At 58.7% G+C, this 13,401-nt stretch overlaps 1 long non-coding RNA gene across 1 annotated transcript; it reads left to right on the plus strand.

The window, feature by feature from the left end:
• Positions 1–5,303: 5,303 nt before the first annotated feature.
• LOC121036530 (uncharacterized) lies at positions 5,304–6,865 on the plus strand. The gene is made up of 2 exons (XR_005793366.1): positions 5,304–6,288; positions 6,434–6,865. It is a non-coding gene; the product is annotated as an uncharacterized LOC121036530 (long non-coding RNA).
• Positions 6,866–13,401: the final 6,536 nt, after the last annotated feature.

Consider the following 13,401-nt stretch of genomic DNA (forward strand, 5'->3'; position numbering starts at 1 on the left):
GTTGCCAATTAAAACAACCAAAATCTCGTCCTGCTAGTTAAACGCGTTTTTCTGTAAACAGCATCCAGTAACTGTGCATAGTGTTCAAACATCTGGAAGGGCAGATGTAGGCGTGTCATGAAAGGGATCAGGTGTGGCCTCGGTTAGTCGCTCGCCCCCGAGCTGTCACCGAGTCCCCTGCGTTAACACGCCGGGCTGGAGGGGCTCTGCCAGCTGCCTTCCTGCTGACCTGCTGACCTGTGACCTGGTTTGAAGACGGACAGACTGGAGCGTGAGGTCGGGGACAGGGGGTGACATGCTCCTTTCCACCGGCAAGGTGGCTCAAAATGAGCAGCTGGCTGGACAGCTCCTTCCCAGAGCCGTCTGGTGCTCCGGTGGGGTCGCTGTGGGTGAAGGGCCCGGGGCAGGGTGGCCTCTCACCGCCTTAGGGGAAGGGCCACCAAGGAGCAACGTGACAGTGTCACTTGTTCAGTGCACAAAACCCAGAATAATCCCAGGTAACTGGGAGGCTTTTGCAGCCATGAGAAACCACGGGTCACATTTTCTTCCACGTGGCCGTTAAGGGATCCGGGTAAACAAGAAACTTAATGGAGAGTGACCCCTACCTGCCCGTGAACAATGCTCTGGGAACCATCTCCACGATTCTGTCTTTCATCTCAAGAACCAACACACTAGAAAACCTGTCCTTCTGGAGTCCCCAAATAAAGCCAATCTACCTAACACCACACCGGTGACTGAGGCAAATGACTAAGGCAGAGGAAGTAACTTAAAATTAGAAACAGGGGTGCCTGAGTGGCTCAGTCTGTTGAGTGTCAGACTTCAGCTCAGGTCAGTGATCTCACAGTTTGTGGGTTTGAGCCCCGCGTCGGGCTCTGTGCTGACAGCTCGGAGCCTGGAGCCTGCTACGGATTCTGTGTCTCCCTTTCTCTCTGTCCCTCCCCTGCTCACACTTTGTCTCTCTCTCTCTCTCTCCCTCTCTCTCTCAAAAATAAACATTTAAAAAATTAAAAAAAAAAAAGAAATTAAAAAACGAGCAAACTAGGCTATGAAGGAACTTCCTAAATCTGATAAAGGGCATGCCAAGAAACTAGAGAGATCATCATAATTACAAGTGGAATGTTAAAATCTAACATTGGACACTGGAAGCAGGACAACGATGGAGGCCCTCGTCACTTCCGTGCGGTCTCCTACTGGAGGACCTACCCAGTGCTGGCTCTTTCTGAGAAGTTGGGCGCCCTGCGTAATTCTCAGGAACCCCGCTGAGTGACTGACTGCGGAAGCTGGTCTTGCCCCTCGGACAGGTGCAGCTTGCGGGCCTTGTTGCTGTTGGTGGGGTCACGTGACTGGCCGTGCCCCACGAGTCACGGATGGAAAAGTGTCAGAGCCCTTATTCCCTCTGGTATGGTTCTCCCAACCTTTCAGGTGGTGGTGGCTATTCCGCCAGCTTGGATCCCGGAGTGGGGGGTTTGGAGAAAAGCCCCCAAACTACTGCAAAGGGCCCGCAGTAAGAACGAGAAAGAAATCTGTTACTATGAGTCAGAGACGATGGCACTGGGACAGAGGGCTGTGCAGCATCTTGCCCTCGCAATGAAATGCTCTAGCCAGATGATGCCCAGATGACCCACTCAAACACAAGGAGTTCTGGAAATGTTCTCTACAGAAATGAACACAGAGATGCACCCTGAGGTCCCATCTAACATGTTGGCTCCGATGGCAGCAGGTGGGCCGCTGCCTGCAACCCCTTCAGTGACCGTCTCGGCTGTGGGGAGACACCCGGCCCGAGGTCAAGCCTCCCAGGCAGCCCACGTTCCGGGGCCGATCGTGGCAGGGGCTGAAAGCCTTGGCCATTTTGGCCCCAGATGGGACATCGAGCTTCCCTGGGAGCTGACCGAGGCTGTCTTCAGGCTCACAGCTTCCCAGTAGGACAGAGAAAGCTGAGCCACACCCAGGACTCGATCATCACAACAGCCGAGCTCCAAAGAAGGTTAGATCCCCGACCCAACCAAGGCAGGTTGGCTATGCCAAGGCCAGGACTCTGGCTGGGAATAAGTGGGACCCTGGCACTTGGAAACAGGGACTTCCGGGTTGGAACGTCCAAAAATCCTAAATTCCCAATTTCCCCGGAATCCTGTGAGTCTGCGGAAGTGGGCCATCCCGTCCTGGTACAGATGCTAAGACCCCTGCTTGCTTGAAGACAACGTAAGATGTCTCCCCTGCGTTCTCTCAAGAGTCAGAACTTCATACCCTGGCAAGGACCCAGGAAAGAGATGTCACCCACTTTGGACTAGGACGGTCCCTAGAAGCATGGAAAAACACAGGCTCGCACTGAGCGTGACGGGACCCCACGGTTGCCACGGCAGATGGCGGACAAAGCAGTCCCTCCTCCGAGGCACGGGAGGTGTCCTAGGGACACCTGGAATGAGGATACCACCTAAGGCCAAATGCCTACCCGACGGTTCTACTCCACGGGAAGTCCTGGAGGTGACACCATTGACCGTGGCCGCATGAAATGCATTCCTGGGAAGAGTACCAGGCTCACTGAGAAGCCAGTGGTGGCCTCCTCTGTAGACCAGGCTCACTGTGGGACAGGCCATTGCAACCAGGCTCACTGAGAGCAAAGGGAACAAAGACATCAGACCCACAGGGACAGGTGTCGGTGCTGGACTGTCAGAAGACAGCCGGGTGCAAACACTGCAGCGAGCAGCAAGGTCACCGAGGCAGCCAAGGGGGGCGTGGCCTGCAGCGCGAGGGACACAGTTAATAGAACACAGCATCCTTAGGGGCAGAACATATGTGCAGCCAGCAAGGGTACCCCTCAGGCCAGACCAGAGAAGAAAGTACAGGTGGGTGACCGGAGCGGGGGACAGGTACCCCATTAAAGAGTCACGGTCCTTTGCCCTGTTTCCAGATCGGAGCCGTTTCAGACCCGGAACCTGTTGGCTGAAGAGCGGGTCGGATCCCCAGGGGAAAAGCACGTCGGCACAGCAGAGCCAGTGAGCTCGGTAACAACGGTCCTGTTCCTTCCCCGAGGAGACTGATGGTCATTTACTCGAGTAACTGTGCACTGCGGAGGGAGGGATATCCTAGCATCTGAAAGCCTGTTGGATAAAGGGCTAGAGTTTGCACGAAGGACCCAAAGCTTCATCCTGACTCCCCACCAAAGAGGGGGTACACGGAGGCCAGGTGACAGTTGTGGTCTTGACCAAGCACTGATTTACAATAGGTCCACTGGGTCCCTACCTCTGTCCCAGCTGCTAGGACTTCCACCCCCAAATCATAGTCAGGATGTTCAAACTTGGCAGTGGGTAAAACTCACTGTAGGTCCTTGGTCTGTGGGATAAAATCGGCTGTCACAGGACAACGGAGGCCTCTGCAAACACCCCTGACCTTGGTCAAGACAGTAAATGAAGGCCCGTACTGCGTACCCCCGGGTGAGAAGTGGCGTGGAAATCAGTGCCCAGCTTACGGACCTGGAGTTCGCACGGCTGGTGGGCGTGTCTTCTGGGCACAGTCTGTGCCCAGAGGCACCCACCCTGCAGCTGCCCTGACAGGTGTGGTTTCTTCTCCAGAGTAGGTTAACACGGCCTCGGGTACGTGGCTTGTCCCCAGCGGGTTGGCCAGTGCCCTCGGTCCCCACGAGGAAACCGTCTGTATTCACGTGGGCTGCGTAACGGGGTGCATCCCTGCTCTGCCACAGGGCTATGTCCACTCGCGTGCTCTATGCCCTCAAGCAGCCCGGAGGGATCTGGGGGACCCTGGCGTCTCAAAGAACACGACATCGCTCTAGTACATTGATGACACCATGCCGGTCGGTGATGGGGAAGAAGTGGCAAACACGTCGGAAGTCTTGGGAGGATGTGTGAGCTCAGCAGGTGGAAGTTAAATCCTAAGAAGGCTCAGAGAGGGAGGGGCCCCATCAATGACATCCATAGGGGGTCCACAACCAGGGGTGCGCTGGGACCACATCCAGAGGGAAGGACCGCCGATCACACTCTGCCTCTCCCGCCGTGAGGAGCCGCAGATGACGCCTGGCATTTCTCTAGGGCTCCTGGGGGCCGCGTGTTCCACACGTGGGCAGACCGCCCCAGCCCGAGGCTGACGGAGAGGCTACCAGCTTTGGAGGAGCCTAGAGCAGGAAGGGGCTCTGCGGTAGGTCCAGGCCGACCGCACGCAGCCCCGAGAGCCCGGCCGTGCGACCCGATAGACCCCGTGTTATCTCGGGCACACGCGGTGGCATCTACGGCAAGCCTGTGTCAGAGTCCCCATGCAGGCCCCTCCCGGGCTTTTGGAACAAAGCCACACCGTCTGCTGGAGAGAAGTCCGTGCCTTTTGAGAAAACAGCTGCTGATGGGCTGCTGGGCCCCGACAGAGACGGGCGTCCCATCATGCATCTGGGCCGGCTCGGGGGGAGCTGGGTTCCGTCACATCCTCAGGTTGGAAGGAGCCCGTCATCGGTGGGGATATGCGCCTGCAGCAGGCGCACGGGGCCAGCAGGCTGCGCGTCACCCGGTGACCCCCCCCCCAGCTCGCTCGGTGGCCCGATGGGGGAGCCCTCCGGTGAAGCAGAGGCGGAGGGGCCCCGCCTGGGTGGACGGTGGCCCATTCACCCCGCGGGGCCGGCCCAAACTGCATGGCTACTGTCCTACAGCCTCCCTCACGGGAGCCTCGCTCCGGGAACGTAGAGATGGTTCTGGGGCGTGAACGGGGCCGGCGAGAAACACGTGAGCGGCTGGACGCGCACGTTCCCAGCGGAGGTGGCACGAGGCGACGCCCTGCTTCGCTTTGTTTCTGCCGGTGATTCCGAGGTTTAAAATGGACCCTGCAGGGGCACCTGGGTGGCTCGGTCGGTTAAGCGTCCGACTTCAGCTCAGGTCACGATCTCGCGGTCCGTGGGTTCGAGCCCCGCGTCGGGCTCTGTGCTGACGGCTCGGAGCCTGGAGCCTGCTTCTGCTTCGGTGTCTCCCTCTCTGTCTGCCCCTCCCCCGCTCATGCTCTCTGTCTCAAAAATAAAAAAAACATTTAAAAAATAAAAATAAATAAAACGGACCCCGCAGAGCGGGAAGTGGTGTTTCAGTGCGTCACACGCGACGAGTGGATACGCTCCTTCCGGGGTGAGCGCCGATGCCGTTGGCCACGAGTCCCACGTGAACGCACCAACAATGTATGTGACGTGACATGGGTGTTTTTAAACAGAAGCACACCTCCAGCCAGGCTGTGTGTTGATGGATGACGATGCTGTGACCCGAGCCTTGAAGGGACAACCTTGCGTTTCCCTCCCCCACGCCCCCACCCCCGGGAGCGATGGCTCAATGTTTGCTAATTCAGTGTCCACGCAGACTTTCTAGAAGCCAGCTACTGCAGATAATGAGAATTGACTATGTTCTTCCAGGTTTGCGGTTTCTTTGGGGGCGCCTTCCTCTTAATAATGCAGTGGCTCCTCACTGCGACTATGGACAGAGATCCCTGCCCGTCTCTGGAGACTAAAAAGCTTGGGGGGGAGAGCCACAGCGTCGCTCTCTGTCCCTGGGTCCTCCTGCAATGGTGCCTGCGGTCCGGGCGGGGGTGGGGGGCTGGGCGTCACTCTCAGAGCCGCTGACCCGGGCTGGCAGCTGTCCCTGGTGCTTCTCAATGTTTTCTTGCTGTCGGTGCGTGGGGAAAAAGCTTCCTTCTCATCCTGCTTGTTTCTGGATTTGTTAATTCCCACTCCCTTTCGTCCCCGCTCACAAACCAGATCGTGTTCTGAGCCCCTCTTCTCCTTACGGTGTCTTTCCAACGGAATCCAACAGCAAGCAGCACAAAGTGCTAAAATCCGGTTTCCGGCACCTCCCTGGAGCGGCCCCCGCAGCGCCGCGTCCTGAGGCGCAAGACCCGCCCCCCTGGGACTCCCGGGCGCCGGCGGTTACCCAAAGAGCCACCGCTGCCCACCGAGGGGGACCGTCTTCCCGCCTCTGGTCGCAGTCTCCCCGCGGCCCTCCCGTGATGCAGGTTACACGCCACCGGGACCGTCGGGCTCTGCGTCACGTCCGGGCCGGACTCACGGAGCAGCCAGCCCCTCGGACGCCGCCAGCCGCCACGGCAGAAGGGAAAGAGCTGTGGAGGGCCGCCCTTGGGCGGTGAGATGCCCCAGCCCCAGAGGGACGCGTGTCCCCTCCGCCCACGGAGCGCTGTCGGAACAAGGGGGGGGCCGGCGACGCAGGGGGCACGGGTTGGAAACACTTGGCGGAAAGCACCGATGGCGGCTGTCGAGGACCAAAGAGACGAAGGGCTGTCCGGGAACCCAAGGAGCAGGTGCTTGATATGGTGCCCAGGGTGGGGTACGAGGCCACCGAGGGGCTACACGGCGGTCGGGGGAGGGAACCAGGCGTGTTGTGCGGTCTGTCCCCTGCGCTGGCTCGTGCCGGCTGCGCGCAGTGGGGTCTGCTTCGCCCCTTAGCTCTCCAGGCCTGCTTCACCCTGGGTCACCCTGGTCATGGCCTGAACGCCCCGAGGGGTCCCTCTGCCGCCTGTCCTCATTCCGGGAACAGGTCCTGGGCTTTTGTCCCAGCTGGATCTGGGAGCCCTAGAAGTGCCACATCTTCCCCGCGGCGGCATTTGCGAGTGACCTGTGGAGGAGACTGGGATCTGTCCTGGAGGGCGTCATTAACACCGTGGATTTGTCACCGAATTGAAAGCCCCTCCCGAAGTTCCTGGACCTGATCAAAGCGCACCCCCCGGGCTTCTCTGAGTCATTGGCGCTTGGATGCTTTTCTTGCATTTCATACAATTTGGAGGCATTGATTTATCATTTCCCCCTACTTGGTATTCCAGAGACTTTGTTTTTCATTTCATGCTGCCACTTCTAAAAATAAAGTTAGTGGTAATTTGAGCTTCTTACTCCTTTCTCTTCCCTTTCGACAGCAGGCGATTGGATTATAAAATCCTGCAGTTGAGGAGACGGGCGGGGGCCCAGGCACCCTGGGCTCGGTCTTCGTGCTCGTGCCCCTGCTCCCCCATTTGGGTGCCGCTGGCACGGGTGTGGTCACGGCCCCTTCCCCTTATGGGCTGGGTCACCCGGCGGGACTGGTGTCCCCAAGCGGTCCCCAGACCGGGTCCTGGGGGACCTGCCTCGTGAAGTCGCTCGCCCTCTGGGGCTCCGATACTCTGCACGCTGGGGAACAGTGTCTGATATTCGCTCCCACACAACAGAGGGCTGAGGAAACGGCTGGCTGAGGCAGGGAAGGGCACAGTGACATGAATTTAGAACGTGCTTAAAGACAGATCACATTATATATATATTGGTTTATCCTTTATTTATTTTTGAGACAGAGAGAGACAGAGCATGAACAGGGGAGGGTCAGAGAGAGGGAGACACAGAATCCGAAACAGGCTCCAGGCTCTGAGCGGTCAGCACAGAGCCCGACGCGGGGCTCGAACTCACGGACCGCGAGATTGTGACTTGAGCCGAAGTCGGACGCTCAACCGACTGACTCACCCAGGCGCTCCAGCAAGTTGACTATTTTAAACGGAAGTTAGTTAAGAGGCGGCCGGTGCGGGAAGGACACGCAGACCCTCCTCCGTCCCCTTAGAGCAGGAAATAAATCTCCCTTGTGGAAGGTGTCCTCCCTGTCCCAGGAGGAAGGGACGCATCCTTGTCACCGGAAGTGGGACATTTGGAGCCCGGAGGGCTGTGTAAACAACCCTGGTCACCACCCCAGCCCAAATTCTGTTAGACTGCCTTACTGCCTGAAGCCCCCAAAGTTAAGTTTTCTTTGTCCGCCAGTCCCTCCCATGCGGATTGTCTCTTGGTCTAAGAGGTGTGAAAACTGTCCCCCTGGCTCATTCCGCCTCGAGACTTGTTCTCCTCCTGTAATCTGTCTCACATCAGTTTCGCTCTGAGTGCCGCTGGAAGCCCTGAGACCGAGGGGTCCCCTGTCCTTCCCGGGAAGGGCGCCCCGTGCTCACCGTGGAGGCCAGGGGACAGGCAAGTGCAGCTTCTTATAAGCTGGTGTCTCACGCATTTCTGGGCCCCCCACGAGATGCCCCCTACTGAGAAGCGTAAACAAGAGAATCGCACGGAGGCTGGGGTCAGAGGCGGCTGGCTGGCTGCAGGCTGGGGCCCCCCCACCCCGGGACGCTGCCCGGCTTCTGCGGGGTAACCTCTCCGACCCAGTCCCCACCCCCAGTTTTTCAGCAGGAGGGTGACGAGGCCTCCCGAGTGCCTGGCTGAGCCTGGTCAGCTCCCGCCTGCCCATCTGCGCGCGGGCCTTCTCAGGATAGTGCACGCGCTGGAAGTGCGACAGGCGAGCAAGCAGCCCCGCCCCCCCCCCGGCCGCCCCCCCCCCCCCCCCCAGTCAGGGCTTCACCCACTGTCCGCTGCACCCTCTCTGAAGCCACTTGGCTGTCTCGGAGCTCAGGCCGCCCCCTCCTCGCCCCTCCCCATGCACCCCCTGCCCCTCCCCTGGCCCTGTTTGTCAAGAGAACCCCAATCCTGGGTACCTGCCGGCCGCCCTGTGTCTGTGAACCCTCTCCCGGGCGGTTTGCTCGTCACATCGCTGAGGTCTCTGCTCGGCTTTCCCTCCTCGAGGAAGGCCATCTGACAGCAGATAATGCTGCGCCCTGTGCCGTCCCCTCACCCCCGGCGACTTTCTGCCAGAGCCGGGCCTCCCTGAACTGTCACTGCCCACCCGTTTGCCCCTTGGGGTCTGTCGCCCCTGCCAGAGTGCGTCCTCGGGGGTGCGTGGCTTGGGCTCACCCCGGTTGTCACTGTCTGCGGGCTCACTCAGCGCTTGGCGACAAAGCGTTTTGAATGAATGAATGAATGAATGGCACTGGTCTACCAGTCAGGTTTACAATCTTCCTCCAGGCTCCTGGGAGGAGCTCCTAGGACAAGGGACCCTGAAAATGCAGCTCGTAGAGCTGGCGATGTCCCAGGTCACTGAGGGTGTGGCAGGTGCCAGGCTCAGCCGGCGTCGCCTCTCCAAACGCAGCCCTCCCGGGAAACAGTGGCCTGTGTAGCAGATTCCTTGACTTTCTAGTGTCGTCCCCTACTTTTAAAATTAGCTTTAGGGGCACCTGGTTGGCTCGGTCGCTTGGGCGTCCGACTTGGGCTCAGGTCACGATCTCACTGTTCGTGAGTTCGAGCCCCGCGTCGGGCTCTGGGCTGACGGCTCGGAGCCTGGAGCCTGCTGGGGACTCTGGGTCTCCCTCTCTCTCTGCCCCTCCCCCGCTCATGCTCTGTCTCTCTCCAGAGTAAATGAACATTAGAAAATTAAAAAACCATTAAAATTAGCTTTTCTACTTCTCCCGATTATAAGAATAAGACACGTCCACCGCAAGACATGTAGACAACACAGGAAGGCCCACCTCCGGACTTAGAGTCAGCTCCTTGGAGATGTTCACACGCCTGCCAGGTGCCTCCCAGCAACGCCTGGATTAGCGTCTGGCCAAGTGGGCGTCGCAGCCCAGCCTCGCTGATACCGAGAAGCAGCCGTCACGAGTCTAGAAGGCGGTCTGCACGTCAGAAGGCAGACAACAAGCTGTGGGACCGGAGCACGGGCCCAGCTGTAGAGGGGATGTTGGGCCACAGACACAGAAAGACACTCAACCCCACTCGCTGACTTAAATGGAAACCACGATGGTCAGGATAATGCGGACGTTTAAGGGCAGGGAGGGCTCCCGGCCTATCTCTGGCATGCTGGTGATCCTCTATTTCTTGCCCTGGATACTGGTTACGTGTATCCACGTAATTGATTATCAATTACCACGCAATTGATAATTTCTGACCTGTACGTAGAGGCTGCCGGGGCTCCCAGGGCCGGGCTCCGGTCCTCAGGGCGGAAAAGATGCACTTGTCTGTGGGGTCAGACAAGTCTGTGGAGTAAACACCGGCTCCCTGGCCCTTTAAACGGGCCGCCTGCCTCTCATCCGTCCACCGGAGCACAGGCTTGTCTGGTGCGGACGGCACGAACCGATGCGGAGGCCCAGTCACAACTGTTTCGAGGCCCAAAGAGAGCTTTGGGCCAGAGTCATCTATTCGTTTTAGGCCACTTGCTTTGACTCCCAGTAATAAGCCAACCTGTGGTTAATTCTGGTGGATGTGGCCATGGGGACAGACACGCATGGGGCGTCCCCAGCCCTGACGGTGAGCCCGCCGGGCGTTATCAGGACATCACCGGTGAATAAAATCCAGCGAGAAACGGGGGGAAAGGGCCGCTGTGTTGAGGCCTTGGCCTGGGAGGGGAAGGGAGCGTGGTATGTGTGTCCACACAGAGAGAGGCTGTGTGTGGGCGGTGTGGGTGCTTCGCAGCCTGGTTCCTGCACACGTCCCTGCAGTTCCCTGCAGTTCTAGCCCCCATCAGTGCGCCAAGCTCAGCACTGGCTCGCGTGTTTTCTCCTCCGCTGCCCTCTGCAAGGTGTGGGATCACTAAGAGCCTTCCCAGCCCCACGTCTCCTGGCCCGTCGACCCCCAGAGAGAAGGGAAGTTTGCGGGTGTTTGTATGGGTGCAGAGAGGCTCTAAGGAGCTCAGACTTTGCTTTTCTCTTCTAGACAGAGCAGCCTCCACCGGCGACATCCGGGGCTCCTACAGTGGCCCAGCAGCTCTCCCTGCAGGTAAGGCGTACACCGAGGGGACTGTGTGCCATGACTCAGACAGCGTCCCCCTCCCCGGCCTCTGCGCCCCTGTGGGAGGCACACCGTCCTTCCCACCTGTGTGCCCCGCAGCCCCGATGGCAGCTTTGCCACCGGGGACGTGGGGACGTGGGAGAACAAAGCCACAACGGAGGCCGGCGGGTGTGGGAAGGAGAAACCAAAGCTGACCCCACTCGTGGCCTACGCAGAACTCAGGTGTGGTTCCTGGGACAGTGACGGCTCGGGGAGGGCTTCGGGGTCAGCAGACCGGGGACCACTGTCCACGGGGAGGCCTCTCAGAGGAGGCCGGAGGTCATAGAAACGTAGCACTGTGCGTCCACTTAAGACATGATAAATAGAGGAAGTGCTGTTTTTGGCTCTAGAATTTTGGTGCTAAAAGGTGCCCTGGCTTAAATACAAAGGGCTTGGGGGCAGAGGGGATGGGGTGGGATTACTTGATGCGCACAGGGGTGATGAAAAACTTTGAAACTAGACTGGTGTGGCTGCACGGCATTGTGTGTGCACCAGATGGCACGGGTGTGCACGCTTGAAGATGCTTAAGTGCGTGTTGTGTGAATTTCACCTCAGTCTGAAACGTACAAATAGCGCGTGGGGCCGGAGCACACGCGCCCCTTCTGGTGGACTCCGAGACGTCCTGGGGTGGGGGCGCCACAGCCCAAGACCCCGAAACTCTCCAGGCCGTGGGCACGTTCAATGTCTCTGTGCCTCTACTCAATGCACATCTACCCACGGTGCCTTTAGAAGCGGATCGGGCACAAAATCCAACAGGTAACAGACTGTCGGACTCAGGCTTCAGGTTGGGACTTCACAAGGGGGCCAGGCCATCTGGGGCATCTTCAAGTCAAGGTGCTGCCCGGCCCCGCCCCACTGCCTGGGACTGTGCCCGCTGGCCCTCGCCCCTGCTCACCTGCTCAGCTTCTGGGTGAGACCCCCTCTGCCCCTGCTTGGGCTCCAAGGACAACTCATGCAGCTCCCAGCCGTGAGTTTTGCAGGTGACGCTGCTGTCATGGGATTGTGCCAGCTGGGACTGTGACTCACCAGTTTCATTCAGTCGGGCTTCACATCTGTCTCGTCTGCCAGCTCTGCTGTTTGGTTCGGGGCCCGATGGAGCCCGGCTCCCCCCTCTGGAGTGCGTCCATGGATGAAGGTTTCCGCTGCACTATGACCTCTGCCCTCTCAAGGACATGGTGGAGTGTGTCTGCGTTAGTGTCTCTCTGCAGTGGCTGGAAAGGCCGGGCCCGGGGACGGCAGAATGGGGCCAGGAGCCCTGAACCCGCACATCCTAGGTGCATGTCAGAAAGTATGAGCCTTTGGTGGCAATGACGTCACACTGACTGGCGAAAGGGTAGCGGAGGAGGATTGAGTGGCCCGGCTTGTGGAAGGCTCACAAGGTCAAACTCAGAGCCTCAAAATTAACCTTCGGTGGGAGGAGCACTTGGAACCCACCGCACATAACCTCAACAGGCTGCACGGTTTCAGGGAGGCACCACCAGGGGAAGGGACACCCAGTGAACACACCCCTGGCTTCCCAACACTGCCAGAGATCGTCAGAGACAAGGACAGGACCAGTCAGTCCCCCCGCCCACCGCCAGTCCCCGTGCTGAGTCTGGGTGGAGCGTCCTCAGGGCGATGTCATGGGCCTGTGGCCCTGAAGGACCCACGCTTGGGGATTCATGCCTCATGGTCGCCGTGTTCACGTGCTGAATAATGTTATCTCTGCACTGAGGTTTCTGAGGTCACAGGTGCTGGGAGGCCCCACGGTCTCACCTCCTACCAGCCTCCTCCCACCTCCCAGGGCAGAGGAAAGGAAGACATTTTCTTTAAAAAAAAAAAAATCTTTTTAACCTTTATTTATTTTTGAGAGACACACAAGGGAGGGAGGAGCAGAGAGAGAGGGAGACGTAGAATCTGAAGCAGGCTCCAGGCTCAGAGCTATCAGCACAGAGCGTGTTCGAGCGGGGCTCAAACTCATGAACTGCAAGATCATGACCTGGGCTCAAAGTGGGACGCTTAGCCGACAGAGCCACCCAGGCGCCCCAGGAAGACACTTTCTATTTCAGTACCTTGAACGGCACTTTTTTCCTGTGTTTTGAACAAAGGGCCCGCGTTGGCCGAGAGATCGGTAGCCTGCACATCGCAGCCCCCCAACCAGGCCCTTCAGGGTTGGGGGGGGCACCGGGCGTGAGGCTGCTACGGCTCCTTGGGGACACCCCACGGGACACATTGTGAGCAATTCACAGCAGTCCCTGCGTACTGTGCCCCCAGCCTCCGCACCACCGGCCCCCAGCGCGTGGCTGCCCCAGTGCCTCCCTGCACGTCTGTCCTGAGGAAGTTCGCGGTATGCAGACTGGAGCGAGCATTACCAACTCCTACGACAATTTGGCACCATGTCTGTTGAATCTAACAGGCGTCGGGACTTGGGTTTTCCCAGTCCATTTTTTTTCTAGTGATTTTTAAAAATTTTTTGATGTTTTATTTATTCTTGAGAGAGAGAGACAGAATATGAGCAGGGGAGGGGCAGAGAGAGGAGACACAGAATCCGAAGCAGGCTCCAGGCTCCGAGCGGTCAGCCTAGAGCCCAATGCGGGGCTCAAACCCACAAAGTGCAGGATCATGACCTGAGCTGAAGTCGAACGTTCAACCGACTGAGCCACCCAGGCGCCCCATCTAGTGATTTGTTTTTATTGGGTGTCACAGCTGGGGAGGTGGTTGAGGGTGCGCTTCCAGGCACGATACTCCGGACAGGCTCTGCTCCGTCTCTCTCGCTGCCCGTC

This window comes from Herpailurus yagouaroundi, unplaced genomic scaffold (genome assembly GCF_014898765.1).
Source record: "Herpailurus yagouaroundi ecotype Mexico unplaced genomic scaffold, PumYag 162, whole genome shotgun sequence".
In the NCBI taxonomy this organism is placed as follows: Eukaryota; Metazoa; Chordata; class Mammalia; order Carnivora; family Felidae; genus Herpailurus; species Herpailurus yagouaroundi.